This window comes from Schistocerca gregaria, chromosome 6, assembly GCF_023897955.1.
Source record: "Schistocerca gregaria isolate iqSchGreg1 chromosome 6, iqSchGreg1.2, whole genome shotgun sequence".
Taxonomy (NCBI): Eukaryota; Metazoa; Arthropoda; class Insecta; order Orthoptera; family Acrididae; genus Schistocerca; species Schistocerca gregaria.
Window position 1 is genome coordinate 102426810 of NC_064925.1, and position 27498 is coordinate 102454307.

The 27498-nt window shown below is 42.1% G+C and overlaps 1 protein-coding gene across 1 annotated transcript in view; it reads left to right on the top strand.

Annotated features, from left to right (window-relative positions):
• Positions 1-2497: 2497 nt before the first annotated feature.
• The window catches only part of LOC126278174 (uncharacterized), a 725569-nt gene continuing 700568 nt past the window's right edge, over positions 2498-27498 (top strand). Inside the window, exon 1 of the mRNA XM_049978070.1 lies at positions 2498-2759. The gene's annotated coding sequence lies outside the window, so the exon portion shown is untranslated. The remainder of the gene's footprint in view (positions 2760-27498) is intronic.

A 27498-nucleotide genomic window follows, 5' to 3' on the forward strand; every position in this document is an offset into this window, starting at 1 on the left:
CTTCTTTGCGTAGGAATAGCTGCAAAGCGGTGTTTGTGGTGAAACATTCTAAGAAATGGAGGTGAAGTTAGACGAGGTTAGTCAACATTATCTGTAAATTCTCAATACCATCTTTAGAAATCGAAACAGAAAACTAAAGACCTTAGTACCAGAGATAAGGCGAAGTAAGTGAGCATGTAGTAGTTTCACATCTTCAGAAACTGTGGAGATCGACACGACTCAGACACAAGTAATCCTCTGCATGCACTTACCTATACATAAAAACCCAAACACCATCACACGTTCACACATTCACACATACACATACATGTGGACAGTACTTCGGACAGTAAATTACCCAATCATGTCAGTTGTTCATCCTAACGGCACAGCATAATCTGTATAGGATGGCGAAAATGGTCCAAAATCGGATAGTAAAATGAATCGTAAAATAACACTTTTGAAGTCACATTTCGTTTATAATAAGAAGGTACTTCCAGCTCCCCCCCCCCCCCCCCCCCCTTTTGGTCTCGCGGTTCTAGTCGCGGAGTCCGGAACCGTGCGACTGCTACGGTCGCAGGTTCGAATCCTGCCTCGGGCATGGATGTGTGTGATGTCCTTAGGTTAGTTAGGTTTAAGTAGTTCTAAGTTCTAGGGGACTGATAACCACAGCAGTTGAGTCCCATAGTGCTCAGAGCCATTTGAGCCAGCTCCCCTTCGGGTGGTTACAGATCACTTTCAGAGCAAATGACATAAACAAAAAGACTTCATTATATTATCTCACCCACCTGCGACGTAAATGAAACCATTTAGCATCAAAACTTCATACTTGGTTCAACAACGAATGGTTACAACGAATGGTTACACATACGTTAAGACATATTCGAGGTTTACTTCATGGCTACAATGAAGGCTATCAACGTCCGTGACAGGGCGTGGATTACAGATGAAATGCGAGATACACATACAAACAGCGATTTGAGATACACATACAAACAGCGATGCGAGATATACATACAAACAGCGATGAAGTCCGTTCGTCTCTAAACTTTGCGCACTACTATTATGACCGTTGCACCACAACGTGAGTTTAATAGTTTTGACAGTAATGTGTGCGAAAGTACAATTATCCACCTAATATATCTGTACTACAAAAACTGTTACAGTTTACAAAGCATTAGAGCTTTTGAAGAATCCTCTAATGTCGTCCGTAAGTCACCTGTGTAGATCAAACAGAGGAATAAACCAAGTACAGATCTAACTGCTTTGGCTTCCGCGCCCAGAGTCAGTCAGCATAAGAGTTTAATGGGTGTGCTACCGCGTCATAATGTATAAAACTACTGCTCCTGGAGAAAAAACCAGAAGAAGGCCGGTGCAACCGTGGCCGGAACGTTGGTTAATTTTATCAATTCTTCGCATGCGCTCTGAGACTTCCATTTCCAAATTCCTCCTCTCAATGCTAACATCCCACTCACGCTGTAATGGCATCCCTTCAGCTGGGTGCCTGTACCTGGGTTCCACACTGTGTTACATCATCATCATGAAGGTCGCGGGGGCCGTGCACGATATTAGGCAGGTGTACCAGTTTCTTAGTTCATCAGTGAATGTCACACAATTCCTGCTTGGTGTTGCAATTTTTTTTCTTTTGGTGTATGAGAATAGCTCTTGTATTCGAGTTTCTTATGCTTCTTCCTTCGTGTCAGATTCCCTGATTTGCATAATTCCCTGATATAATGACAGCTCGTTGAAACATAGTCAGTAAATGTTCGTGCGAACATTTTAGTTTAGGCTTTACCGTGACTGTTATTGACATTAAATGACACAACAAGTTTACTGTTACCAGTCACCGTTTTATTTATTTCGACGACGCGTTTCCAAGGTGTAAACCTCCATCATCTGGTGGCTTCACAATATTTAGTTTGACATTTGTGTGTGTCTTGTGTTTCGATTTTTGGAGGAACTTGTGGCACTGCCACATATAATGTGAATCCAGCAGATGATGGAGGTTTAAACCTGTGAGACGCGTCGTGGAAATAAATAAAATGGTGACTGGTATCAGTAAACTTGCTGTTTCATTAAATGTGGGTGAGTGAATCATGTTTTCTTTCATGACTACGTCCCCGAACTGTCTCAGAAAGTGATATCGGAGTCTGTAACTTTCAGAGCCAGGACGCAGTGCGTTGGACGTCCCATATTTAATGCGCAACTGGTTAATGCGAGACGGCGCCCGAGAGAACGCGCGAAACTGCGCAGCTGGGAAACGAAATAAATGTATTCGTGCAGTAATCCCCTCTGTATTAAACTGCAGAGGAGACAGAATATCATTTATTAATTTGTAGTCCTCATCCCGCACATAAATTCGTCGGACAATCGTTTCGCAATTTCGCCGAGCCGTAATGGCAGACGCAAGCCGTTGGCGGGTCGGCCTCCGGGTCCTCTTCCCTCTTTTGAGTCGCCGGGATTTGTGCGGGCGGGGGTCGCCGGGCTCTATAGAGGCGCCGGGGCGCCGGCAGCGCCCGCCGCGGGCGTCGCGCCAACTAACCCGCCGCGCCGCTCGTCGGCTGTTCGCGACCGCGCAGGCTGACCCGCCCGCTTGACACTGCGCAGTTCGCGATCGACGTCGACCGACGTAGGAAGCCCGCAGGCTGCTCCAGGCCATTCCGGAACGTTAGCACGCGCGCTGCTGAGCTGCCACGGGGCTTCATCTCCCGCCGGCGTCGCTACTGCAGCCCTACACGGGCGTGTTCCGGGCCGGTTGCAGCCTCGCCTTGTGCTGCAGGGTGAGTAAGGAGCTTCTTTGCGCCACAATCGATCTTCCCCCTGGTTATTTTATTACAGACATCCGTGGCGCTCGTAAGCAACGGACGCTCGAATGTCTGTAGCATCCGTGTCACGACTGCTGTTTCAAATACGAGTCAATGACTCACGACAGTTATTATATAAAAGCTTTATCGAGGGAATGAAATACGATGTTTACGATTAGGCTAAAGGAAACACTGACGTCCTAAATTTTCATTGCCTTATGCATCGGCTTTTAAATCTACAAGCTGTATTACTCTTTCAACCAATGTATGAGCTTCAATCTATTATTAACACAATGTTTTCTGTCTGTGAAATCGAGACGTTGTGTACTACATGAGAATGTTGGTAAGCACGATTTGTTTATAAATGCTTTCCATCAGTCTGTTTATTTGCATTAATTTTCTTTACAATTGTGTCCCAGAGTTTTGAGACATTGAATGATGACATTTTGTATCTATCAAAAACAACTATGGAAGAAAACCTTATTCTTGCTACAGTGGTATACTACTGTTTCTTCTCGTCTTTATTTGATAAATTAAACACCGAAATATATTTAACCACATGCAAAAAATATTCTACGTGACTAATTATTAATTATAGTGATTTTACATTAATGTATGTGTGTGTGTGTGTGTGTGTGTGTGTGTGTGTGTGTGTGTGTGTGTGTGTGACACAGTGGTGGAATTTGGGTGATAACTGTCAAATTACATATTACGTTTTAATTTTCCACTTCAGATAGATATTTCGTGTCCTCATCAGTTAACAATATTTTCGAATCGAATTTCAAAAATATCGCATAAAACTCCCACTTTTAGCGACAGTCCACAGTCCAAACACCGTTGTCTTAAAAGGTATCCTACCGACAAACGTGTCATAGCGACCATTACACTTTGATAAAGTAAAATATTAATATCTTTCACTTGTAGTATATTTAACTGCATTTGCAATTAGCTTTTCATTCTTCCAAGAGTGTTGCTGCTGATGCCAAAGAACGAAATTCATCACAGATTTATTTAAATCTGACAATATTGTCATTTTTATTGTGACTGTAAATTGAAACTTTTCCGCTAATTTATTAGAGAAGCTTTGTTTTTATACCCGTTAGGGAATTGATCATGAACGCTGGAGTGTGACTATAAACCTGTTATAAATATTAAGTATACTATATTATATCGTATAATACGCTGGCAGAAAACTCGGACCCTGATTCCACTGTGCTATAGGTCTCATCGTACATCAATGTACAGGCATAGAAAATCACTAGAAAATAATTCAGCCAACCGAGTGGATTCTGAGAGCTACAAGTATAACTTTAGGGACTCACTATCTGGAATATAACAACACAAAGACTCCACACTGTTTACTCGTGCCATTGTTTTCAACGTTAATGTGAAATAAAAAAATCAATGAAATTTGATTCGGTTATCAGCCTTGTGACTGGTTTGATGCGGCCCGACACGTATTCCTGTCATGTGCAGACCTCTTCATCTCAGAGTACCACTTGTAACCAAAGCTCCTCCATTACTTGCTGGATGTATTCCAATCTCCGTCTTGCTCTGCAGGTTTAGCCCTCTACAGCTCCCTCGAATATCATGGAAATTATTCTCTGATGTCCTAACACATGTCCAATTATTCTGTCCCCTCTGTGATCTCCACATTTTCCTTTCCTCTCCGATCCTGCGCAGAACCTCCTTACCTTATCCTCTTTATCTTATCAGCCCACCTGATTTTCAACATTCGTCTGTACCACCCCATCTCAAGTGCTTCGATTCTCTTCTGTTCTGATTTTCAAACTGTCCATGTTTCACATCCATGAAATGCTGTGCTTCAGCAGTAATTTCTTCCCCATATCAAGACCTGTGTTTGATACCAGTAGATCGTGATACTTTTTCAACTACACGCCACCTGTCCTACGGATACGCATTACGTGTCATGCTAATGCAGTGGTTTCCACTGCATTCTGCATTCTCAATCCGTTTCATTGCTAATTCTTCCACCGTTAGGGGCAGTTTCCTACCCCAAGGACAAGAAAGTGCCTGGAACCTCTCACCGCTCTTCCTCGCTCTTTGACAAGGTCGTTGGCAAAATGAGAGTGACTCCTTATGTCGGAAGTCTTTGGCCGCCAATGCTGATTATTAATCAAACCCCTGACCGAGGACTGTTTGATTACTAATCACAGATGCTACTCCTAGACCGCGGGGTTCAATGATATACTAAACCCAAATACTGCGCCTTTGTGTCATGGTAAAGAAAGTGATAAAAATTTCGGGGTTCAGGCAAGTATTACTGGAATAAATTACCAGAAATACAGAGTATTTATTATTCTAATAGAGAACTTGTGATGGACTTTAGTATTTTACACATTTTCTTCTACTGTAACTTTCACTCAGCATTTTTCCGAATCGTATCACGCTAACCACTCTTTTGTACTATCTTCATCTGACGTTTTCATCCCCAAATGGCCGTTACACTCGGCAGCTCGTATAATCTGCTTTTGGCATTCTACTATTGATTTTCAGTCTACTCCGTCGAGCTTAGCGTCAACATCCGATGGGTGGATCACAGTTAACAGAATCATATGCGTTCAACTCTTGATAGGTTGTGGAGAGGTTTGAGCATTACTGTGGGTGTTTCTAAAAAATAGCGTGAAAATAGCGGAAGAACTCATTACTGAATTTAAAAGTGCTACCCGCCGTATAGATATCAGAATTACTGTGCGAAGGGACTTATACATGAACTTGGTACAACGGTCGAGCAGGTCCTCATCAGCTATCCATTTCTGTAGTCGTTGCTAATCGACGCTTTAGATGGAATAGTGAGCGATGTCTTTGGGCAGTAGATGACTGCAAAGCAATGATTTGGTGTGATGAATCAACGCTATACCCTGTAGAAATCAGATGAAAGGGTTTGGATTTGACATATGCTTAGAGAACGTTAGCCGCCATGTTCAAATAACTTACTGGAATGCAGCCGGGTGTCCTCGACATCTGCCGATATTTCGGCAGGAGCTCGCAATGTCATTTTCAAGGCAAAAGCTGCAAACAGTTGGCAAAAAAAAGGAAAAAAAACCTGTCATCACGGTTGGAACATGCGCTCGAGTCGAAACAGTCCCATACTTAAGAGCGTAGACGAGCTGATTGAGAAAAATCTGCGTTGCCGTCCTGAAGGTGGTTCTCCGTTACCTTCCTCCGCTCTGTTATGGCATTTCAAGTGTGCAAGTGTGTCCCGCGGATGAATGTGATGAGCTCTTTGACAGTTTAGTGTAGAGATTTCTTGTTGTGGATGAAGAAAAGCGTGAGGGTTAAATTCGGTGCTGGGACATGGACAACTTCTCTCGAACAGCGCTAAGGGGCCATCGAGCTAAACGTCAACATCTGACAAATGGATCACAGTTAACAGAGTGACATGCGTTCACTTCTTGAGACGGTGTGGATACGTTTGGAAATTATCCAGCACGTTGGCGCTAAGACTGATGGTGTGGTGCTACTCCGCTTGTCGGTAAAATACTGGCATAGAAAATTTTAGATCTCGGCGGTTCTAACCGGCTAATTTCAGAAGCGCCACTGTACAGGCGTGCGTTAGCTACTTCGGCCACGGAGGTGGGTACTACCGACGGCTGCGTGATAAACAAGAAGAAGCACTCACAAGGGAGGTGCAATCGAAATGAAACATAAGCAGTCCATGCTACTCTGCCATGTCACCAGCCCAAGCGCAGGTGTTTGTCATGAGCTGTTCACACGGCAGCCTACGAAAGTGACGCTAATTCCCTGGTTCGGCTGCTGCTAGTATGCGATCAACGGTGTGGTATGACACAATATAGAATGGAGTGCACATTTTGTTCTCGGATGACAGGCGCAGATGTGAAGGGGTTACGTTGTGTTTGGTGCACAGTAGGACGATCCGCCTTTGTGATGGTCAAACGTGGCCAGCCGGAACCTTAACGAGTACGCCTGCGTTCACGGTCTCGTGCAGTTCAGCTACGGGAGACTGCCACATCCGAATGCCCCACAGACCGAGATATCGCGTGATTCGACCAGCAGGCCGATTGGAAATCCACAATGAGGCCAATTGCAAACTTTGCCAGGAGCTTGTAACACTGTCGCACATTAATCCACAGCATCTCCTTGCATTTCAGCATAATCACTCAACATTCGATGCTGTTTAGTCTTTATATGCCCCACCACGCAACAACTATAAACACGATCAACAATAATACACCCTGGCCGCCTTACCTAACACAGATAATTGTCGCTTCATTCGCATGCACACACTGAGAGGGTGCGCACGTCTACCAAGTTACTTTGACATTCGACCATGTCTTCTCGGTGGATTTTTTGTCAAGCAGCTTCATAAATAATGTATCCCAAGATTTCAACATAAATTTTTAATGAAAACTAAATATAAAAATTGGTGCCAGCAGACAGCCTGTAGAAATCTACCTCAGGTGAAAATTGAAAACATTTGCGAGCATCATGATTCCTTGTGTTTTGAAACAAAGAAAAAACGAAGATTGGGTTTAACGTTCCGTCGACATCGAGATCATTAGAGATGGATTGTTTGAAGGGAAGAAAATCGCCCGTGACATTTCAAATGACCCATCCCAGCCTTTGCCTGCAGCGATTTATGGTAATCCATGCATTTTGATAGCTGCACCTTTGCCATTCTTTTATTACATGTTGTAAAAATATTGTCTCACCTGTACATTGCATTTTTAAGATCATTCATCTTCTCTGTCAAATTCTAATTTACAGAATGAAATTTTCACTCTGCAGCGGAGTGTGCGGTGATATCAAACTTCCTAGCACATTAAAACCGTGTGCCGGACCGCGACTCGAACTCGGGAGAGCACTTGCCTGCGATAGGCAAAGGTACCTAGTTCGAGTCTCGGTCCGACACGCGTTTTTAATCTCCTATGAGGTTTCTAATTCTAATTTGTTGTACTTCAATTTTAGCTTTCATTCTTTGCAGTATTAGAATTCTTCAACATATGCTGCCCAAAGCTATTTGTCACGCAAAATAATATCCAGATGTCGGGGTTTCGCTTCGAATATTATAGTTATTCACTTTGCCCCTCCGTTTGTCGAAACCACCAACCTCTTCGATTCTACATATCCCCATTCCTAAAAAGTTTTGCCACAATATCAATTACACATATTTCGTAACGAAAAGCTTAAAATGTGAAAATTTTGTTAGCTTCTGTTTATTAATATGGAAGAGGAGCAGCGTAATGTGACGAACTACAATTTTCCAAACTAAGAGTCGAGTCAAAAACTCACAAGGAGGGTTTTCCGTCAAGTCTCCTCCATAAATGTCATTAACGTATATACGTACATACCAGTAAAAAGTCAACCAAGTTAAACTGATGGAGCAGGTGGCTTCTCGAGTTTGTCCTGTCCCAGAACTACTTTACTTTGAATGCCGAGTTATATGAACAACAGGAAAAGCCTAGTCGTGGGGAACGGCCTGTTATGAAAACTCGCACATATTTTGACCTTCCATTATAGCGAATGGCGGGAACGCAGCCGTGTGATGATTTACAGTTGTAAGTAAACTGCCACTTAGGCGTAAGGACGGTTTTTAATGCATTTAATGCTTGATCGATGCACCCTGTAATACACATATAATCAATGCTAAATGTAACTTGTTTGCGTTCATAGCTGGCTGTTATCTTCCATCAGCAACACATGCAAGACCCACGAAACAAAAATACACAAAATGACATCCCAGCGGTCGGAAGCGGACTGAAAGCCAGCTGTGATCTAGAAAAAATACGAGTTAACATCGATTAGGCGCTTATGACAAAGTGAGACTGACGAAATCCGAAATCGATTAGAGGCTAAAGAAAGAAAGAATAGACTGTAGTTGTTTAATACAAAAATAAGAGATGGAAACACATTGCGCAAGTCAGTAGGAAATGGGAGGCTATAAGTTTTGACCCAGCTGTGCTATTTTATTTGTAGCAGCACGACAAGTACGCTACAAGTGAAATCATTTTCTTTGTGTTGAAATCTCAATACATTTTTCAAGTGCAACGTACATCCAATGGTCGTTTCAACAAGAAGCCATCTCTGCAGAAGCAGATTTATGGCAGGCTTACAGATTTCTTGGAAGTTGGTTACTTATGCAAAGGGAAGAGCACTAGGTGGTCACAATCTGATGAAAATGCATGAGGTGGATAATAAAATTTTCTTCATTGCTTTTGGTTCCCCATGTCACCAGACCTCACACTTTGCGATTTTTTCTGCGAAGGTGCAAAACAACAACAATTGTCCCACTTATAGCGATTACTTACCAAGAATTGAGAAATCGAATTGCTGAAGCTGTCGATTCAAGTAGAACCCCTTTATTCGTGTGTGGAATGAAATGGACTACCGTTTAGACGTTTTCCGAGAAACGCATTGTGCTCATATTGAGTTTATTACTTAGTGTCTATTCAAACATTAAACTTTGAACCTTCCAGCGCCATGCGCAATGTGTTTCTGTTATAGTTTTTTTGTAATAAATAATTGAATTTTGTTCTTTCATTTTGATTCATTCTGCGTATAAAGCACTGACAACAAACCTCTGGAAACGTTCTTGAGGGATCCATCTTAAATGTTTACACGACACTTAGTAAATATTCGTAGGCTGTATATGTTTTTGCGGAACTATGTACAGGTTTTCTGCTAAAACCTACTCCAAGTTCGAAATTCTGTGTTGTGGTATGAAGATATGCGGTAACGTTTTCTTTCTCTCTGTCTGGTTTTAACTACGATAGCAGTCACTTCAACCATTAAACAAATTGTGTCTACCATATCTATATTATTTCAGTATATAAAGTCACAAGTCCACTTTCATTGCTGAGTGGTCAGCGATACGTCTGGAATGCTGAGGATCCGGGTTCGATACTGCCAATGATATTTTCTTGGAGGTTGGTCAAGTCTTATTTATTGCCTTTCGGAACACGCTCAAACTGCCATCTCATTAGCGGAATATTAGTTATGACGATACGAACGTGAAGAAAACACACCACCCCGTCGCCGAGCGGTTAAAGTATATGACCCGGCCGGGAATCGAACACCGGCCTCTTCAGTTATCTATGTGGCGCGCTGACCGCGCAGCTACCGAGGACAGTCTTGTTATGTCAACACTTCGTGATGTCTTGACCCCAATCTACACAATTCTAGTATACCTTACACGTTTCGACTTACATGAGTATCAAAGGGCAATTCCTAACTTCATTACCCGACGCAACTAAAAGTTGTCCAAATGGATACATACCATCTAGTCGACATTTTTTATCAAGAGGCAGGTACAAAGTACCCTCAAGGGTCAGAAAGGAGTAAAAACCAGAAGCTACTTGAATTACAAGTAGCAGCTCAACGAAGTCAACAAAACGGCCGCGACACCGATGTACTGCCCCCCCCCCCCCCCAAAAAAAAAAAAAAAACCTCGTCCGCATATCACCGCAAGTCACAGAATGACACGGCGCCCAGTTAAAATCGCTTGGACCTTCGGGGTCTGGATGAGGAACTAGCTACATCCAATACAAAAATTGTATACACATCAAAGTGCTGGTTTTGTTTTCGCCTCGTGTACGATTGTAACAGAAGAGCTCTGCATTTTGAAAATTGTTGTAGGGCATGCTTTAAAGTAATGTCGAATATTTTATTTAAATACTATTAAAATTTTCTAAATAACAACAAACTTTATTAACATTCCACACGTCTATTTTGTATATTTGCATATTTATATCACAACAGAGTCACGCTCGCGATGAACACGCGTCTGCCAACTAGAGACCAGTTTGTTGATATCGTCACGTGAGGATTTCTGTTCACGGAGCCACAACCTCTCGTCATCCTGCACTGATTTATTACTATCAAAATGGGATCCTTTAGGGTATTCTTTAAGTATTATTAGGCAATATGAATCAACTGAGACGTTCTTAGATTAAAACATTGCAAAAGAAATCTCGCTGAAGCTACTATCCTCCAGCAGCTGGAGGAGTCTCTCCACACCCCATATATCAAAGATGCCAACCGATTTACAGCATCAGTTTAAGCGAATCATTGTCCAGTATGCAGTAACATTTAAGAGCACTGCGGGCCTTACATTCAAACTGTATCGAATAACCGGAAGATGTTGTGTAATTAGAAGTTTTGTAATTGTATTGTGTCTTACAAATTTTTAAAAAATCTTAAAAACGATGATGCTATAATTATGAGCTATATAGCTTCAAAGTAAGTAAAGTTGCAACGAGAAACTGAAATTTTCGTACTGGTATTTGTTAAAGTAGGTCGTATATCCAGTTCCCACACACATATAATATTTACGAAGGATTGCTGCATTCGCTACTTTAGTACTAACTGCAAAACTCGCGAAAACGTTTCCATCTTGTTCAAATTATTTCTTTCTTGAGCGTTGTGACGACCTGCCTGAAAATTTCGTACACTATCGCCATTGTGTAAAGACACACTCGGTCAATTCCATGGCACTCTTGACAATAACAGCAGACCTTACCAACGACTTAGGACGGTACATAAGGATATCTCGTTCACCATAGAGCAAGAGAAAAACGAGAGTATAAAATGTTTGGATCTTTAGGTCATAAGCAAAGGGAATACGCACCTCACAGCAATCATAAAACCCCATTACAATGGACTGAATAATCCACAACATGCTCATAAAGAAACATGTTTCCGTTCAGTGATTGACAAGATAATCAAGTAACTTTTATTATGTATATTTCCAGACTGAAGCGAACAGTTGTAGTGCTGTTCGAGTTTATGGGGAATACCAAGTGATCTAAGGCATAAATAAGAATTTGGATGGAGGAGGGAGGCGTGCTGGTGTAGTCCGTGCTGTTCTGTGGAGCTATTGTGCCAGGATGGCGTACTGGTTAGCGCATCTGTCCATTGAGCAGCAGACGCGGCTTCGACTCCCCATCTTGGTACAAATTTTCATTCGTTGCCTTGGTTCGCAGACATATATTTACATCGCTGGTATCTGACACTCGTATAGGTCTCTCCAATCATATAGTTCCATTTGTTTCAACAACATTTGATTCGAACATTTGTACTAAGTAACACTGAGGAAGGTAGCATCTAATGACGACTTCAACCCAGTATTAGCTATGAAATTATATACAAGTAAACAGAAGGAACAAACTAGGAATAGAGATGAAGTCTGGTTAGAAAGGCGTCAACCGAAGAAACGAAAAGACTGGGTAATTTCAGTGGGGTCACTTTTCCAATAAGAGAAGTCGTTTGTTTCGAAAAACTAGACTGCACAATTACTTCAGAACAGAAAACGCTGTAGGATCACTCTTTATATGCAGATTCGTTAAGAGTCAGTCCTACAACGCATCCAGAGCATACAAAATAAAATTTAGTTAGTGTGATATTGTTTATGTTAGTCAAACCGGATGGATTACAAAGCGGGCTTTAGCGAACGTGTTAATGTTACTGAGCTCAGTTCCTCAGTCGATTTATTTAAAGTACAAGCATTCCGCTAATGAAATTATTAAGATCACCATTGTTCGCAGGGCACAAATAGGATATCCAACAATAAGTTTAGATGTTCACTCACAAGGCGGAAACCTCCGACAACGTCTTTAGTGAACAAAAGGTCATGTAGTAACATGTACCGGCCATGTCTGAAATCCGCGCCATTCAGGCTGAAGCGGGTTGGAAGTGTCTCATTCGACAGGCGTAGGTCTAATGTGTTGTTCTTTTCCAGGTTAGTCACCATCATAAGTGAGAAGCCTGCGTTTGCTTTCGAGGCCTACTTTTCGAACGGATGCTCTGTGATCGCATCCCAGCGCGGCTCCCGAAATCGCTTCAATGTAGCCGCGTTTGGTCGTGTTCCGCACCGAAAATTCCATGATGTTGACCCATCACTACTGTCAGACTAACCGCGCCTATGATAGGACGAAGAACTATGGTAGAGTCCCTCGGCACATCAGATCACGTGAGAACATTGAGGCAATGAGCGCATCAATCTTGCAATTCTCGCGCCGTTCTGCCCACAGAACCACGTTTGCTCTTTGATTTTCCAGTCGTGAAGTGAGACCAATTGGTCGGTTGATTTGGGGTATAAAGGGACCAAACTATAAGGTTTTCATTCCCTTTGAGGATGGCTTTCAATACCATCCTTAAAAGTTGCCGATTGTGCAGCTACTCTTCGAACGCGACTTCTTCAAGGAACTCATGCAAAGGACCTCTAGAAAACGTTCCGAGGGCGCAGATTTTTTTCTTTTTTCTTTTTTTACTTTCTTCAGTGATTAAGCCCATTTTTACTTAACCGGATGCATCAATAAACAAAGCATGCACTACTGAGCTACCAACTTCCCCCCCCCCCCCCGCCCCCCCAGCACCCAGAATTGTATGACTTCTCTATGCAGCCATCTAAAGTCACAGTGTGCAGTCAGTTTCCTCTGCTGAGATTGTTGGCCCCTGGATGTTTGAGGAAAATGTGGTCTCAACGGTGGTTAATTCAGACGAGTATGTGAATAAGTCTTAGGAATTTTTTGAGGAGGTTTTTTTGAAATCGGTTTTTTGAAATCCCGCTTTTCTCTCGACAGTCGAAGGAATATATTTCAGCTAGTAATACAGAATACTCTGTTGTAGAATCACAAGAGGAGGAGGTACACGTGGAATAGGCTGGGAGGTACAGCAAGACTTAAATTCATTATTTTCGAACAAAATATATGTTACAAAATCCTGCTATATATCGACGTTAAGGACAGTGGCCTGTAGTTTAGTGGATTACTCATACTACCTTTCTTGAATATTGGTATGACCTGTGCAACTTTCCAGTCTCTGGGTACGGATCTTTCGTCGAGCGAACGGTTGTATATGATTGTTAAGTATGGAGCTAATGGATCAGCATACTCCGAAAGGAACCTAATTGGTATACATTCTGGACCAGAGGACTTGCTCTTATTAAATGATTTAAGTTGCCTGCGGTCTAAGGCGCTGTAGTCGTGGACTGTGTGGCTTGTCCCGGCGGAGTCCTCCCTCGGGCATGTGTGTGTGTTTGTCCTTAGGATAATTTAGGTTAAGTAGTGTGTAAGCTTAGGGACTGCTGACCTTAGCAGTTAAGTCCCATAAGATCTCACACACATTTGAACTTTTTTTTTAAGTTGCCTCACTACTGCAGGATATTTACTTCTACGTTACTCATGTTGGCAGCTATTCTCGATTCTAATTCTGGAATATTTATTTCGTCTTCTTTGGTGAAGGCATTTCGGAATGCTGTGTTTAGTAACTCTGCTTTGGCATCACTGTCTTCTGTAGTATCCACATTGCTATCGCGCAGAGAAGGCATTGATTGTTCCTTCCCACTAACGTACTTCGCATACGACCAGAATCTGTTTGGATTATCTGCGAGGTTTCGAGACAGGGTTTCACTGTGGAAACTGGTATAAGCATCTCGCACTGAAGTCCGCTTCGAGCTTCTCTCAAAGACGGCCAATCAGCGTCTGTTTAAATTTGGCATGTTTGTTTCGTTGTTTCTGAAATATTGTTCTAACCCGTTTTGTGAACCAAGGAGGATCAGCTCCGTCGTTTCTTAATTTACTTGGTATAAATCTCTCAATTGCTGCCAATACTATTTCTTTGAATTCACGCCTCATCTTCTGTACACTTACGTTATTAATTTGGAATGAGTGGAGATTGTCTCTCAGGAAGGCGTCGAGTGAATTTTTATCTGCTTTTCTGAATAGGTGCATTTTTCGCTTATTTTTGGAGGATTTGGGGATCACAATATTCAGTCTGGCTGCGACAACCCTGTGTTCACTAATCGCTGTACCGGTTCTGATGCTCGTTATTCAACCAGTATTATTTGTTATTAAGAGGTCAAGTGTTTTGTCACAACTGTTTACTATTCACGTGGACTCATGAACTAAATGATCGAAATAATTTTCAGAGAATGCGTTTAGCACAATTTCGAATGATATTTTATGGGTACCTCTGGAAGTAAACATGCATTTTCGCCAACATATCGAGGGTAAATCAAAGCCACCATCAACTATTATCGTATGAGTCGGGTAAGTGTTCGAAATCAGACTCAAGTTTTCTTTGAACCTTTCAGCAACTGTATCATCTGATTTGGGAGTTCTGTAAAAGGATCTTATTATTACTTTATTCCGGTTGCCAACAGTGGCCTCTGCCCATACTAGCTCACGGGAAGTATCTGCTTTAATTTCGCGACAAGTTTAACTACTTCTAACAGCAACAAACTCGTCACCGCCAACTGTGTTTAGCCTATCCTTTCGGAACACCGTTAGGTTTTCAGGTGAGCTTATATCAGACTTTAGCCAACTTTCAGTGCCTGTAATGAATTGGCCATCAGTGCTTTCCATTACCTCTTGGAGCTCTGGTACTTTCCCAACACAGCTAAGACAACTTACAACTGTTATACCAGTGGTTCCTGTATCTACGTTCTTCCTGTGGTCGACCTGCACCCTTTGTGACTGAAGCCCTTCTTGTGTTTTCCCGAGACCCTGTAACCTAAAAACCCGCCCAGTTAATGCCACACAACCCATGCTACCCGTGTAGCGTATGGTGGACACCTGACGTATTCAACAAAACCCGAAACCAAACCACCCTTTGGTCGCAGAACCGTCTGAGCCTCTGTTTCAGACCCTCCACTCGGCTCTGTATGAGAGTTCCTCAATCGATCCTGTCGACTATGCTGCAAATGGTCAGCTCTCCTTTCATCTTGCAAGCAGGACTGACAGCCTTTACCACTTCTGTTAGCCGCTCGAAACCAGAGAGAATGTCTTCTGATCCAAAGCGACACACATCATTGGTACCGACGTGAGAAACCACCTGCAGTTGGCTGCACGCTGTGCTCTTCATAGCATCCGGGAGGACCCTTTCCACATCTGGAATGACTCAACCCGGTATGAACACGGAGTGGACATTGGTGTTTTCCCTCCTTCTCAGCCAAGTCACTAAGGGGCCCCATAACGCACCTAACGTTGGAGCTCCGAACTACCAATAATCCCACCCTCTGTAATAGCCCGGATCTTGCAGGCTGAGTGGTTTCCTCTGTAACAGGACAGGCGACAGCGTCTGGCTCAGCGACAGTGTCAGCCACAGACAGCACGTGGAATCTGTTTGTCAGACAAACTGCGGAGGCCTTACGAGTGGCCGACTGGGAAGTCTTTCGCCGCCTGCTACGCCTCCCACTCGACCACACGTGAGGGGTCAACCTCAGTGCGAGCAGTAACTGGGTTGGCAACCGGTGAGGACCGATCCCGATCGGACGACTCGGATGTGCTGGACGTCCGTTAGATCCCCACGGCCGGCTCACAACAGTGATGCCCATCCACTGCAGCCTCAAGCTGTGTAACCGAAGCCATCACAGCCTGAAGCTGAGAGCGAAGTGTCACCAACTCGCCTCGCATCCGCACAATCACAGTCCCTGTTCACACTAAAGACCGTGGAAAACTAAACTATGCGGATAAACGGACTATCGGCATGTGCTGCGCAACTTTACTGTATATCGTGACGAAAATGCAGTAACTGTGTCTAATAATGCGCAGATATTCAGAAACCTAACTACCGAATTACTCAGGTGAAAGTGAATGATTCGCCCCTGATTGGGAACGTGTAATATGTCACAGAATCTGTTTACTTTCTGACGCAAACGAAAAGGGAGAACTGTGGCTATTAGATATTAAATTTACACGCAGAAACTCAAGAAACTAAACTATTAAAGCACACAGATGATATAATAAACTCGTTAGGAAATCGTAAATATCACAATAGCGGTTACTTCCCTGTTGCTGCGTCTGTCTCGGTCAGCTACTAATGCCTGACGACCTCACGTGAGGTCCTCTGAAGATGAAAGCATGATTCAATGGAAACTAGCAATTGAAATAAAGGTATTAAAACGAAGCGATCTTGGTTTTCATAATATATATAAACAGAGAAGGCCCCAACAGAGTGTGTAAGTTTCTACACTACTGTATACAAAATGATATTGAGCTTGCGACAACGATATGAATACGTCTCTTCCTTCGTATTTCGTATACTTTGACACTCGCAAACTCACTCATCAAAACCTATGGGTTGCCCCCCGATGGTCATGGGTCATGAAACTTGGCAAGATGCCGGTTTTACAGGACACGTAAAGGAACAAATCATAAAAATGTGAATTTGTAATTCTATTACACGAAAAGAGTACTCTTTCGTCATTTATTATGCGACTTCAAACTTTTAATTGAGACATTCTCTAAAGTTTTGGGATCCGTGGGACCGGTATCTTGCCAGGATCTTCGAGATGCATAATTGCCCGAAAGGTAGAGCTGTCTGTTTACACAGTGTTGTACGGAACCGCCAGTGTGCGTTCTGTGCTCGTGCCCCGCCATCTTTAAGTACTGTGGTAGCTTGGTCCCTGGCAGACCATGCCGACATTTGTTACACTAGCGTGGTGTCACATAGCTTCTAGACGTGCAAAGAGCATCACTCCTGTGATGATGGGAGTCCTCATATTTCTTAGTGCGTGCCTCATCCATTTGGAGCCATTCACTGCCGATCAGATTCCTTATAGTAACTAAATTGCATGGGTTTTGGCTGTCGCGTTTCACCCACTGTTCGAGACAGATCGCGAAGTGCGGTAATATGCCTCGTCAGACTAGAGAAGTACTCAGGCAGCTATTCGGGCAGACCTATGAACATGCTGTTGTTATCTTGAAACAGTGAAGGAATGTCCACAGTATTCTCATCATGAATATGTAAATCAACATTTCGTTACCCAAAATGTTGAAGTAAATATCCTGTCCCACGTATACGACAACCTGAACCAGAAAGCTCAAGTCATGGTACTAATAACACGCAAAAAAATATACGAGCATCTCTGGCTTGATCTGTACACTCCAAACACACTGCGATTTTAAGGCCTTTTGGACAGTTGGTGAACTCTAAGCTTCATGACATTCTGAAAGTCGCAAAGTCATTATCGATTGGGCCACAATGACAGCTTTTGTCCAGTTTTAGTGTTGCGTGACGCATTGCAGACATGCAGTTTGATGTCCCACTGTGGGCTATTGCCTTCTGCGGGGCACCCAACTTTTTCTCCAAGTCTCCATCTTACTTCGCTGATTACCTAAAACCCACTGACACACAGAAACTAATTGAAATACGACCAGCATGCGTTTTTGTAAGTGCTCAATAATGTGTCCAATTGGCTTACCTCATTCTGTGTTTGCAAAGATATGTGAATTGGTCACCATACAATAAAAGGCGAAACACGAGGCCTGCACCGAAAGTAATGCACCGCATTTTTTCCTGCAGCAGTTCGTTACGGAACATAACGTGAATTACACACACGAAAGAATGATGAATTATCAACTGCCCTATTTTTCCACCTAATCTCCATCCCGGTCTATGGCCTTCCTCAAGGGCGTGTATGCCCTGTCTGTACCAATCCTTGTTCTGGTGGCTGAGCCTCACTGAGTGAATCATCTCCTCAATGTCCTCAAAATGTCTTCCACGAATGGCGTCCTTTAATGGCCGAAACAAGTGGAAGCCCGAGAGGGCTAGCTCAGGGCTGTCAGGTCTGATAGCCGTGGGTGGTGTCCTCGACTGCAGCAAATCCAAGAGCTCCGCCGAACAGCCTTCTGATGACCTCATCCTCCATGCTCAGCGACTAACCGTGTTTCTGTCAGCAGCAGATGCTCTTTAGACTTTGCACAAGCGTTTGTGGATATTCCCCACTGTTTCTTTCTCTACAGTGAAAAATTCAATGACGGCACATTGCTTATAATGTACATCACCTACAGATGCTATTCTGAAACTGTCCTGCAGCTACGCTATCTGTGTGAAGTGACGGAAACTTGGCGCACTCACTCACACACAATACATACCTAACATTTTTACATTCGTAGCATTGTTTTCGGCTGAAGAAAAAAAATGCAGTGAATTACTTTCTGGGCAAAAGAAAAAAACTGTTCCCCAAGACGTCTTTCATCTCCAGATGATCCGAAAGTTTCTTTATTTGCATTAATGCCAACAATAAGCTTTATTTCTCAACCTCTTCTACTTCCCATTTTCTTTTCTTTCAGGGAAACCACCAGACTATCAGCTGCAACTTGGGGAAGCACGTTGAGACTTGGGCCTATTTCGGGACAGTATTCCGGAAGATTATTCAGAAATACTGTTTCAAAACAAAGTTGCTGAATGGTCTTGCTGCTGAAGGTTCAGTGGTGAAAGTGAGCGCTTTTCCCCGCTTTTGTGCCTTGGTAATACGGGTCTGAGAACTGCTGTCTGAACAGCTGGGCAGCAAGTGCATGGTGACAGTCAAAAGTGGAACAACTAATGTAATGATTATAAAAGTTTTCTCAACAAGTCTAGTTAAATCAAAAGGCAGGAACGTGAATTCAGTTGCCGTGCACAGTTCAGAACTGAAAATCACTGCAGTTTTTGAGACACGAGAATCAGCAGTCAGTAAACATTATTGGTATGTGATTGAATCACGTGAAATTAATTAAACAACAGCGTAACTGAATCGTTCCGAATTGCACTGACGTGAAAATTAATTTCAATCAGTAACTGCCCAACCGTGCGTGAATCTGCAATCGTTTTGCGAAGGGCATTGTCATTAGTTTGAGACAATTTTGAGTACCGTATCATTTTTCACGTGTGATGCCTCAGATATCAGTAACACGTATAACATTACATCAAGCAGCAGGCACAGTGGTCTTCAGAACTGAAAAAAACAACTGCGTAAGATGACATGTAACTTAAGTCCAGTGAAAACATCAAGCTTCTTGAACAAAACATACTGAATAGCGGCCATCACAAGTGTGATCAGGAGACAAAGCACATGTAGAGATCAAAAACTAATAACTTACATTCGCAATCGCATAACAACCAATTAAAGGAACTGCTCTGACCTCTGGGCGCACAATTTAATAAAATTTTCATTTACTATTTATTTTATTCACTCATCCACAACTTCAGACATTTATTAAACAAATGGACAGATACAGGGAAATTACATGACTGATATTAGGAACTAAAATGTATAAGTTAATTGTTGAAACAATAATAAATATATTAACACTGAAGTACATGACGTCATATTGTTAACGACCAATTCTAAATTCAACAATCAACCCGTCCTTCAGACTTGACTGGAAAGGATTTTAAGATAGCATGAGATAAAACCAAGACAATATCATTCAATGGGAAATACCCAATACGACAGAATTTTTTTTATTGAAAATCAGATTCTGGAACACGTCTATTTCTTCACCTACATGCATATCAGAGTATATGTGACACTGTAATAAGAAAAATAAAAAAAATACGGGAAGATACATAAAAATATCGTTCTGAAAGGTAATGCTGTTCTATTTTATGGCAGTGAAGCCTGGGTTTCAAATGAAAAAGATTCTACCAGTGTTCAGTTGTATGATGAGAAATTTTTACGTGTAGCAGACTACTGTAGCCCACGAAGTTGTTAATAGAAACGTTAAAAAAGAAGATAACATTTTTGAAGAAATGACAAAAACGTGAATATAAAGAAAATTTGAAGAAACATATGGAACGAATTGAAGAAACAAAAAATTCAAAGATGGCCTTAGAACAGGCATTTTCCAAGAGAGTCACATGGTTCCCTGTAGAAACTACATTTTTATTTAATTCACCAGCAATTCTCAGATAATGATTGTTAAATACTGTACATATAGCTGATTTATCAGTAACAGAAATATCTTTACACGAACTGACTTTATATCGTCGACCTTGTGCTGCTGACCAGACACATCCTTCACAAATGGCCATTTGGTTTAATTTTACCTCGTGAATTAGCTATTGTATTTGCGAACCACATATTCCTTACCTTCCTAATAACATTTTTAAGAAGCTCACAGTTCTGTTTGTAAAGGGCTACTGTAGCTTGATTGTGACCACTTCTAACATTCTGATATAATTCCCGCTTTGTTTTACATGATATCCTTATCCCACTAGTCAGCCACCCAGGCAGCCTTCTACTGATACTATCCCATTTAGAACGTGCTAATGGAAAGCAAATCTCAAAAAGCATGAGAAATGTGTTGAGGAAATCATTATATTTGTCGTCTGTGTTATCGACACTATAAACATCCTGCCACTCTTGTTCCTCGAGGAGGTTTAAAAACTCTCTATTTCTGTCGGATTAACTTTCCTACATAGTTCATAATTACATGTGACATTTGTCTAAGTACAAAAGCGTATTAATGTCAAAATTTGTCATCATGGTCTGAAAGACCATCAACCCTTTTACTAACAGAATGGCCATCTAGTAAGGAAGAACGAATAAAAATATTGTATATGGCTGTGCTACTGTTCTCCTCCTCCCCCCATGAACCATGGACCTTGCCGTTGGTGGGGAGGCTTGTGTGCCTCAGCGATACAGATGGCCGTACCGTAGGTGCAACCACAACGGAGGGGTATCTGTTGAGAGGCCAGACAAACGTGTGGTTCCTGAAGAGGGGCAGCAGCCTTTTCAGTAGTTGCAGGGGCCACAGTCTGGATGATTGACTGATCTGGCCTTGCAACATTAACCAAAACGGCCTTGCTGTGCTGGTATTGCGAACGGCTGAAAGCAAGGGGAAACTACAGCCGTAATTTTTCCCGAGGACATGCAGCTTTACTGTAGGATTAAATGATGATGACATCCTCTTGGGTAAAATATTCCGGAGGTAAAATAGTCCCCCATTCGGATCTCCGGGCGGGAACTACTCAGGATGATGTCGTTATCAGGAGAAAGAAAACTGGCGTTCTACGGATCGGAGCGTGGAATGTCAGATCCCTTAATCGGGCAGGTAGGTTAGAAAATTTAAAAAGGGAAATGGATAGGTTAAAGTTAGATATAGTGGGAATTAGTGAAGTTCGGTGGCAGGAGGAACAAGACTTCTGGTCAGGTGACTACAGGGTTATAAACACAAAATCAAATAGGGGTAATGCAGGAGTAGGTTTAATAATGAATAGGAAAATAGGAATGCGGGTAAGCTACTACAAACAGCATAGTGAACGCATTATTGTGGCCAAGATAGATACGAAGCCCACACCTACTACAGTAGTACAAGTTTATATGCCAACTAGCTCTGCAGATGATGAAGAAATTGAAGAAATGTACGATGAAATAAAAGAAATTATTCAGATAGTGAAGGGAGACGAAAATTTAATAGTAATGGGTGACTGGAATTCGAGTGTAGGAAAAGGGAGAGAAGGAAACATAGTAGGTGAATATGGATTGGGGCTAAGAAATGAAAGAGGAAGCCGCCTAGTAGAATTTTGCATAGAGCACAACTTAATCTTAGCTAACACTTGGTTTAAGAATCATGAAAGAAGGTTGTATACGTGGAAGAACCCTGGAGATACTAAAAGGTATCAGATAGATTATATAATGGTAAGACAGAGATTTAGGAACCAGGTTTTAAGTTGTAAGACGTTTCCAGGGGCAGATATGGACTCTGATCACAATCTATTGGTTATGACCTGTAGATTAAAACCGAAGAAACTGCAAAAATGTGGGAAATTAAGGAGATGGGACCTGGATAAACTGAAAGAACCAGAGGTTGTACAGAGTTTCAGAGAGAGCATAAGGGAACAATTGACAGGAATAGGGGAAAGAAATACAGTAGAAGAAGAATGGGTAGCTCTGAGGGATGTAGTAGTGAAGGCAGCAGAGGATAAAGTAGGTACAAAGACGAGGGCTGCTAGAAATCCTTGGGTAACAGAAGAAATATTGAATTTAATTGATGAAAGGAGAAAATATAAAAATGCCGTAAATGAAGCAGGCAAAAAGGAATACAAACGTCTCAAAAATGAGATCGACAGGAAGTGCAAAATGGCTAAACAGGGATGGCTAGAGGACAAATGTAAGGATGTAGAAGCTTATCTCACTAGGGGTAAGATAGATACTGCCTACAGGAAAATTAAAGAGACCTTTGGAGATAAGAGAACCACGCGTATGAATATCAAAAGCTCAGATGGAAACCCAGTTCTAAGCAAAGAAGGGAAAGCAGAAAGGTGGAAGGAGTATATAGAAGGTTTATACAAGGGCGATGTACTTGAGGACAATATTATGGAAATAGAAGAGGATGTAGATGAAGACGAAATGGGAGATACTATACTGCGTGAAAAGTTTGACAGAGCACTGAAAGACCTGAGTCGAAACAAGGCCCCCGGAGTAGACAACATTCCATTAGAACTACTGACGCCCTTGGGAGAGCCAGTCATGACAAAACTCTACCAGCTGGTGAGCAAGATGTATGAGACAGGCGAAATACCCGCAGACTTCAAGAAGAATATAATAATTCCAATCCCAAAGAAAGCAGGTGGTGACAGATGTGAAAACTACCGAACTATCAGTTTAATAAGCCACGGCTGCAAAATACTAACGCGAATTCTTTACAGACGAATGGTAAAACTGGTAGATGCAGACCTCGGGGAAGATCAGTTTGGATTCCGTCGAAATGTTGGAAACGTGAGGCAATACTGACCTTACGACTTATCTTAGAAGAAAGATTAAGAAAAGGCAAACCTACGTTTCTAGCATTTGTAGACTTAGAGAAAGCTTTTGACAATGTTGACTGGAATACTCTTTTTCAAATTCTAAAGGTGCAGGGGTAAAATACAGGGAGCGAAATGCTATTTATAATTTGTACAGAAACCAGATGGCAGTAATAAGAGTCGAGGGGCATAAAAGGGAAGCAGTGGTTGGGAAAGGAGTGAGACAGGGTTGTAGCCTCTCCCCGATGTTATTCAATCTGTATATTGAGCAAGCAGTAAAGGAAACAAAAGAAAAATTTGGAGTAGGTATTAAATTTCATGGAGACGAAGTAAAAACTTTGAGGTTCGCCGATGACATTGTAATTCTGTCAGAGACGGCAAAGGACTTGGAAGAGCAGTTGAACGGAATGGACAGTGTCTTGAAAGGAGGATATAAGATGAACATTAACAAAAGCAAAACGAGGATAATGGAATGTAGTCAAATTAAATCGGGTGATGCTGAGGGAATTAGATTAGGAAATGAGACACTTAAAGTAGTAAAGGAGTTTTGCTATTTAGGAAGTAAAATAACTGATGATGGTCGAAGTAGAGAGGATATAAAATGTAGACTGGCAATGGCAAGGAAAGCGTTTCTGAAGAAGAGAAATTTGTTAACATCGAATATAGATTTATGTATCAGGAAGTCGTTTCTGAAAGTATTTGTTTGGAGTGTAGCCATGTATGGAAGTGAAACATGGACGATAACTAGTTTGGACAAGAAGAGAATAGAAGCTTTCGAAATGTGGTGCTACAGAAGAATACTGAAGATAAGGTGGATAGATCACGTAACTAATGAGGAGGTATTGAATAGGATTGGGGAGAAGAGAAGTTTGTGGCACAACTTGACTAGAAGAAGGGATCGGTTGGTAGGACATGTTTTGAGGCATCAAGGGATCACAAATTTAGCATTGGAGGGCAGCGTGGAGGGTAAAAATCGTAGAGGGAGACCGAGAGATGAGTACACTAAGCAGATTCAGAAGGATGTAGGTTGCAGTAGGTACTGGGAGATGAAGCAGCGTGCACAGGATAGAGTAGCATGGAGAGCTGCATCAAACCAGTCTCAGGACTGAAGACAACAACAACAACAACAACAACTGTTCTCCTGCACCTTAGCTGGAAAAAACCACAGTCTTCATCAGATCATATGACTTTAAGATCGACCAACACCTTTTTTCTCGCAACATTAATATTGAAGTGCCCACTTATACCTAATTTCTGGTACCCTCTCTAAAGTGAATCATGTACCCTCTCTAGCTTGAGCAGAAATGCTCTGAAGTCAGAGTTAGGGGAGCTGTAATCGGCAACAATTACAAGTTTAGTTTCACTAAATTCAACAGCACGTGAACAACATTCAAATATCTGTTTAGTGCAGTGCTGTGATACGTCTATGGATTCAATTGGAATACTGCTTTTTTATGTTCATGGCCACTCCCCCACTCTACAAGGAACTCCTTGAAAAACAGCCAGCTAAATCGTACCCTGTTAAATGAAGCATCGGAGTTGTCAAATTATTTAATTGGTGCTCCAATCTGCGAATAATTTTAGAGTCAGCATCTATAAGCAATTCACTAACTTTATCTATAATACCTCTTATATTTTGATGAAATATGCTAATTCCTTCTCTACGTGGAAACAGGACGTCCTCTGAAGGTCAGCCCTTAGTTAGAGGGACTACCATTAAGAAAGTATACCTATCATCTGACTTCAGTCTAAATAGGTATAGCTCTAGCACCAACTGCTACAGGAATTTTTCCATGAGTGATCCCACCATCACCCATTACGCTGTTACGTACAAGGTTTGCCAGCCTCTCCTTCCCATACCTATTGAGTGCAGGGCATGCCTGGTGAGCCCAATCTACTGATAGACACAACTGGCACCACTGCAATGTGACCCATGCCCTCTGGCATCACCGCCTTTTCCAGCTTCATGTTAAAGTGCCTAACAGCTGCATAAAGATGAGGCCGATCGTGACGCTGGAACAACGGCACGAAATGCACATTAGTGCCATCACTTTGAGTAGCTATCTTCACCAGGTCACCACCTACATCATATTCCCCGTCCCTATCGAAACTATTCCCAGCTCCACCCACTGTCACTACATGATGTTCCTTCGTAAATTTCCTTCATAACCCCGCTATGCTGTCAGTCACCTGAGCCAACACTGTACTAGGCTTCGCAGTGCTGGTGACTTGGTACTCACTTCCCAACACTTCCTGCAACTGCCAGCCGACACCTGTACCGCTTAAACTACCTAGCAACAGAACCTCCTTCTTTCTGCTACACTTTGCAACTGCTGAGGACTGCGGCATGTTTCCTACATCTACAGCTACAAGAGGCTCCTCTCCACTCAACTCTGACAGTTGGTCAATCTATTGCGTATACGCAAAGTATAATGTCTGAATACCTCCTACTCCCAGCTGTCTTCTTGTAAGCTGCCAGTTCCCTTCCCCAGCACCCTTTACCCTCCTCAACCTTCTAGTTTCTCCTTTGAGTGTTGTAACTGCACGTAAGGGCACATGTCTTACCCTCCTGCTCCTCTATCAACGTAATTCTACAACAGATTCTGCATTTCCAGGTGAGTATCTCACTAGAATTCCCAATGACTTCCCCATTGCATTCCCACCAATGAAAATACTTTGAACAAATCCCACACTGTAACCCACTACTCACAAACCTACGACAGAGCCCAACTTCTCATTCTTGGTAAAATTTTACAGTTGCTAAAAAAGCTGCACGTCTACGTTACCTAAGTTCAGTTTCATCGGCAGAACTATTTATAGAACTAACAATAGCGATCTCGAAATTCTCTCTCTACTAAGAAAGCAACTACTTTTATTAATACTACTTAAACACAACTAACACCAATATCCACAAAACTTCACATAATTATTAGCTAAAACCAAAAATTCAAGCGCCCACTGGCACACTCAGCGAAGTTGAAACAGAGAATGAAAATTTTACTGAAGTATTTCACTAGAATCAATAAGAATCTTACGCTGAAAATTAAATCCCTAAATTCACTAAACGACTTCAACACACAGAAATCTCGAAAAACCACAGCGAGCGAAAGTTTATTAAATCATTATTTCGTCACAAACAGCACGAAAAAACGTTGAAAACTATTAAATTTAATGACTGAATAACAGTGCACAAATAACTTCGTAAGTAGTCATCTTTATATCCGCTACAGGTGCAACCGCACGCCGCGAAATGTAAACATTCGTTTCACATCTCTAAATTTATTTACTCATTCTGGTAACCGGTTTCAGCCACAAAGGACAGTCTTCAGACCAATAGCTCCTAAATTAAACAAACTGGGCAACCCGATACAGCTATTTACCTTAAGAACATACAAGTAACACAGCTACAAAATAAAATTAAGTAATTTAATGAGACGACGGTTAACGGAGCTCATGTACCTACCGCAAAGTACCAATCCACAATGCTGACTAGCTTATGGATGTTACAGGTTATAAGTGGAATGCTCTGACCACCATTGCAAACATTATTCATAGAGTAAACTAATAAAAGGTAAAATTCACTAATAGCGTGTTTAAAAACAACTTTAAGAACCAAAGAAACCGGGACACCTGCCTAATATCGCGTAGGGCCCCCGCGAGTAAGCAGAAGTGGCGCGACACGAAGTGGCATCGACTCGATTAATGACTGCCGGCCGCTGTGGCCGAGTGATTCTAACGATTCTAGGCGCTTCAGTTTGGAACTGCTGTCCTGCCTCGGACATGGATCTGTGTGATGTCCTTAGGTTAGTTAGGTTTAAGTAGTTCTAAGTCTAGGGGATTGATGACTTCAGATGTTATGTCCCATAGTGCTTAGAGCCATTTGAACCATTTGACTAATGTCTGGGATAGTGATGGATGAATTGACATAATGAATCCTTAAGGACTGTCAATAAATCCGTAAGAGTACGAGGGGATGGAAATCTCTTCTGAACAGCATGTTGCAAGGCATCTCAGATATGCCTAACAAAGTTCATGACTGGGATGTTTGGTGGCCAGCGGAAGTGTTTAAACACAGAAGAGTGTTCCTGGAGCTACTCTGTAGCAATTATGGACGTGTAGTGTGTCGCATTGTATTGCTGGAATTCCCTAAGTCCTTCAGACTGCACAATGGTCATGAATGGAAGCAGGTGATAAGACAGGATGCTTACGGAAGTGTTACCTG